Here is a 6,129-nt window from a genome sequence, read left to right on the forward strand (position 1 = left end):
TCCACACGGAGAGAAATATTCAAGAACAATTACGGAACATTTCACGTAACCCGCAAGCGAGAATCGTTTTCAGTGAATTTCTATAGGAATATAAGAGAATAAATCTGAAACGTTCAGTAAATTTTCGGGTCCGTCACCGAAAAAATACGAAAAAGTCACGTAATTTTTCTGGAAGTTGTAAAATCTAACAGAAACTTCAAGACTTATTATGCCTCAGAACATGAAAATTCTTGGATGTTTAAGAATTTTTACGAAAAGTTCCGGAAAAATTACGGAACGTGTTGTTAAAATCTCCCCCTCACGGTGACTCATGGCTAGCCGTGAGGCGTCGGACGGATGAGTAATTTTTACGGAACAGATCGTAGAATTTACGTGACGATTGACACTTTTTATTGAATTTTACTTCGCTCCCAGATTACGTTTCGAAACGTAATTTTTACGTCTTTTTTCTGGTAATTTTTATGGAATATTTCTCTCCGTGCAGGTGGTCCTATTCCACTCGCTCCCGGGTTTATTAATTTTTCCGGGAGAAAGAGAATTTGGTGGAGTCGTAACATTAGGGAAGACAGAAAGAAAGGGCATTGTTATTCGATGAGGCTGGGCGCACTGTTGGGGGATGAAATATGCAAGTGATTGCAGGGAGAGGAATTCGTTACGTGCAAGTTTACATTGAATTATTTGGGATGCTCCGAGTGGAAAAATTTGGACGACTTTTGGGGTGATTTGGTTGGGAGTGGTTGGTTAGAGATGATTTTGGGTAGTTTTCGATCGAATTCGTGGTTTTTTGGCAGAATTTGGGTAGTAGATAGAATAAATTGAAAATTGATTAATGAACGAGTGAATGAATTGTTAATAATAAACTAATCAGGGCGATCACTTCCGTTGATTTTACATTGTCATAATCTAGTCAGCTTTTTATCATTCACAAATGAATATTTTTATTTATGAATAAATTCATTAGCAAAGTGGTAAAACGGTTTATGTCGATTTTGACTATCGGCCAGTTTTTAGGAAATACCGCAGAATCTAAGGGAGATAGCTAAATTCTCATCATGACCTTTTTTGTAGCGCTCACTTTGCTCTAGAAAAAAGGTTATTACGAACATTTCATTATCTCCTTTAGATTCAGAGATATTCTTCAAAAACTCAACTAAGAGTTAAGTCGACTTGAACCGTTTTACCACTCCGCTACTGAATTGTTCTTCACTTTCTCTCACTTTCGGTCAAAAACTGACTAAAAGAATTATTGAACAACAAATGCTGACCAACTAAAGAAGAAATCTTCCAAACTAATTCAATTTTCCATCCAACAGTCCGAATTTAAAATCAAGACAGAAATTCAAAAACAACAGGAAAAAAAATAATTTCCAGGCATTCGCGATTGCAAAATTCATTGAGAACAAATTTCTTGAACTCAGTGACTTCATCATCAATTTTCAGTGACATCATCATTGATAATGATCGCCAGTATCACCATTAATTCATAGTAGACTCCTGAAAATCAGTGACATGTCCCTGAAAATCAACCTGTTACCCCTTGAAAATCCAGAAAAAAAACTCGAGAATATTCCGACAATTCGATTTATAAGATTAGTTCACGGAGGCACTTCTCCGTCGAAAGGGTGTGATATGATGCAGCCATCGTGGATATCACCCCCGTCATTTGCATGGTTATTCGATGAGCCGTTTGCACCCCTCATACCCATGAGATTTTTATCGTCACGCGATCGTCCGATCACGATGACCCGACTGAACGGGTGCCTTCTTACACGAGTGTGAGAGACTCGCCCGTGTGATCCCCCCACCCCCTCCCAACTGTTGGTGTCCTTTGACACGTCCATTCCACCCATGGTCTATAAGGTCGGGCACATACTCCACCATTCGGGACACGTATCAGCTTCCTTTCTCGCGCGAATCGAGCGTCGATGAGACGAGACGCGACCCGAATCGATCGTCCTGGGCTCGATTACGTCGGATTAGGTCGTAACGTGGATTAGCTTGGTGAGAACGGGATGGAGCGTGAAATTATACGCGTCTCTGTGTATTCCATGCAAATGCCGAAGATCTTTAACGTGTCAATTATTTAATTGAAATGGATTGGATGTGAACGCAGCGGAAATAAGGACCGATTCGGGGACACGGAGAGAAATATTCAATAAAAATTACCAGAAAAAAGACGTAAAAATTACGTTTCGAAACGTAATCTGGGAGCGAAGTAAAATTCAATAAAAAGTGTCAATTGTCACGTAAATTCTACGATCTGTTCCGTAAAAATTACTCATCCGTCCGACGCCTCACGGCTAGCCATGAGTCACCGTGAGGGGGATTTTAACAACACGTTCCGTAATTTTTCCGGAACTTTTCGTAAAAATTCTTAAACATCCAAGAATTTTCATGTTCTGAGGCATAATAAGTCTTGAAGTTTCTGTTAGATTTTACAACTTCCAGAAAAATTACGTGACTTTTTCGTATTTTTTCGGTGACAGACCCGAAAATTTACTGAACGTTTCAGATTTATTCTCTTATATTCCTATAGAAATTCACTGAAAACGATTCTCGCTTGCGGATTACGTAAAATGTTCCGTAATTTTTCTTGAATATTACTCTCCGTGGATAGGCAATGATATTAGATTTTGGCAATATTAAAAAGGATTATCTCGTTATATTGTTCGGTATCCGGTTAATTCATCCCAGACAATTTCACCCCAACACAAATTCATCTCACACTGTCAAAAAAATTTACCTGAATTTTCCAGAAAATGAGAATGAATTCGATTTAACGGAAAAAAATTATGAAATTACGAGTTTCCCTGAAAATTGAAGAAAATTCCTAATTTTTCAGTGGAAGAACCATGAAGATTCCGAAATTTCCATGAATTTTCAATGTAAACATGATAATTCAATAAGAAATTGCTCTGAAATTTCAACAAATTGAAAATTCAAGGACATTTTTGCTTGAATTTTCCTAACTTCCATGAAGTTTCCCCGAGTTATTTACGATATTATTCATAGAAATGTTATTATTCACACCAAAACCACATAATGGATTTCCTCTTGACCGCACTGATTTAATGTATCAAGACGCAAACACGACAGGAGAGGGCGTTGGCGACCAGAGGTGGGACGATATTGAAGGTCATCTATGTTTGAATTTAGCATTTTGCATTTATCATTTCTCAAACATTTTTTTTAATAAAAAAAAATTCCCATTAATCAAGTCTAAATCAAGAAAAAAATTTCATGCCAATATAAAATCATGTCATGTGTTGTCCCTATAGTTAACGTACACGAAAAAAAATTTCAATTCAGTAGCGAAGTGGTAAAGCGGTTTAAGTCAACTCATCTCCCGGTTGGGTTTTTGAGGAATATTTCCAAATCTAAGAGAGATAACGAAATTTTCGTAATTACATTTGTTGTAGCTCTCAATCGGCTCTACAAAAAAGGTAATAACAAAAATTTTGCTATCTCCCTCAGATTCCGAGATATTCATTGAAAACTGGTCAATAGCCAAAATTGACTTGTACCGTTTTACCACTTCGCTACTGAATTCGAAGATGATTCTTTCGTATCAGGCCGGGTTGTAGCAAGCCCTCTTAAGTGTAATATAAGGGTCAGGCACTGAGTGTCAGAATATAAGGGTCAAAAAGTGTAGGTTAAAAAATGAGGGTCAAAACATTAGGGTCAGAATATAAAAGTAAAAAAAGTGGGTGTCAGGCAATGAGGGTCTAAATATAAGTCACCTATTATGCTTGATCACCGTTTATAGCCCTTATATGACCCTCATTGTCTGACACCCACTTTTTTTACTTTTATATTCTGACCCTAATTTTTTTATCCTAATTTTCTGACCCTCATTCCTTCACCTTTACATTCAGGCCCTGAGTTTTTCACTCTAATCTTCCGACCCTCATTTTTTAACCTCCACTTTTTGACCCTTACATTCTCACCCTCAGTGTCTGACCCTTATATTGCACTTGAGAGCGCTTCGTGCAACCCGGACTGATGCGAAATAATCATCCTCGAACTGAAACAACCCTCCCCCATTCGAGTATAAAATACACTTGAATCAAGTATATTTTATACTCAATTCAAGTATAATTTTTTTTCGTCCGTACAACAGCCCTAGGATAGTGGGTGAAATTTGGCTCGAGCCAGAGCCCCCAAGAATTCCCAACCAAGTACGTACTTACCCCAATAAGCTGCCAGGATGGCTGCCAGCACCCGCTACATGAGAATTTTCATGCTCCGATATGAGAGATCGGCGCTCTCCCCTCCTCCCCGCGAGGGCTGGCGGGAAAACTAACCAGGGGAAGTCGAGAGTGTGCCATGAGAAAATGAATCCTTCCCCGTCGCCCCCCGCCCCTCATCCGGAAATTATTCAAGCCCCTTTTGCCCCGAATGAAATAAACGAAACAGGAGGTGAGAGAGGTGAATCTTCCGGGGAAAAGTTTTGAATGGATAAAAGCGTGTCATAACTGGGTGAGTTTTCCTCAGCCAAGTGGAATAGAAACGAGACTCGGTCGAGATTGGAGGGGAGAAGGGCCTGGAGGGGAGGGGAATGCAGGAAAAATAAAAAAAATTAGAAATTGGTTTAAGCTTGACTTCCTCACACACATCTGAAGAGTCTCTACAACTCGTCGAGAGGGTACTTTGATTGCAGGAGGCAGTGAATAGTGACAGGCCTATTACGAGATGCTAATATAAGAACTGGTGGGACACCTAGAGACTTCGCGGTACGTACAACACCGTGTTCTCTCTCGGGGAAGGGCAGGGGGGACTCACTGTCTTCAATGCCTCGTTTTCTCCCGGTGTTTGAATCTGAATGTACCATGTGGCACTGGAGAATGGGTAATTATACAAAAGGAAAAGATGAAAATGCAGGTGCGGGAGGAGCGAAGATCATTCCGGGGTGGATAATTTCGTATGCATTAAAAGCGAAAGTTATGAATGAGATTTCTCTTTTATTATCTCGTAACGTTTCTTCATTTCGACGGTGAAACCTCCCCTGAAACCAGTGGCGATGCGGGAATGCGGGGAGTGTGGAGGGGAGGGGAATGTAAGAAGTGAGAGGTTCGACCCCAATTCAGAATAGGAGAGCTCCTACTTTTTTTAAAGAAATCAGTTGAATGGATCTTTTGGAGTACGAGGGGCTAAATGTATGAGACAGTCTTCGATATATCGTTTTGGTTATTTTATGGAAATTATGGATTGGTAATTAATTGGTGATGTGCTGACGAAGGGTTATTTTGCACATCATTTCCTTCTATCATGCATAATTCATGGATAATTCATTGTTTATTTCATTTTATTAAATTGAATAAGATTTCTTTTCAACTAATCTTGTCAGATTTTCAACTTAGTTGAATGTTATCATCATCATTATTCTTATTATCCCTTTCTTCTGTACAACCGATTGTCTTTTAACGGTTTTATCTCTCCTCTCACCCCTTCGATAAAATGTTAATGGAAAAATTTTATTTACATATACTTGAATGAATTTGAAACATCACATTTGAAGAAACCATCAGAAAGCTCACTCTATAATTAAAAAATTGGAGGCTGGACTATTTTCACCATTTTAAGCATACAATTTTAACAATAAACAATTAATTTTTTCGCACTAATTATTCTTTAAAAAAAATTCACCGGTTTTTCGTTGCAAGGGTTAACTTGCCAACGCGGCCATCGCCCGAGGGCCTTCAGCCCGGGAATGTTGAGTGTGCAGTGGGTTTTTCACTTGGAAAATCTGTGGAATATTTGGTTTGAAAATTGTGTTAAATGTTCAGATGAATATAATGTGGAAATTTGTGATGAAAAATTGGTGTGGGATTTTGGCCCGGCCGGGGCTCGAACCTGGGAGCTTGAGGTTGTGAATCTCATGCTGCTACCAAGTGCGCCACGCAGCCGGGCTAATTATTCTTATTTTGACACATATAATCGATCTTCAATGCATGAGAAATCCCACTCCAATCGCCGGCGACTTCAGAACTCATAGTAGTCTCCCCTTAAGGATACGACAACATACGGTATCGCAAGTGTGAGCACTACCCAGCGAATCAAGGATTTAGCTGGCTCAGGGTTATAGCTGGCGCCTTAAATTTAACACCGTCACGGCTTTTACTCCCCCCC

Source organism: Diachasma alloeum, unplaced genomic scaffold, assembly GCF_001412515.2.
Source record: "Diachasma alloeum isolate Michigan unplaced genomic scaffold, Dall2.0 Dall_scaffold_00217, whole genome shotgun sequence".
Lineage (NCBI taxonomy): Eukaryota > Metazoa > Arthropoda > Insecta > Hymenoptera > Braconidae > Diachasma > Diachasma alloeum.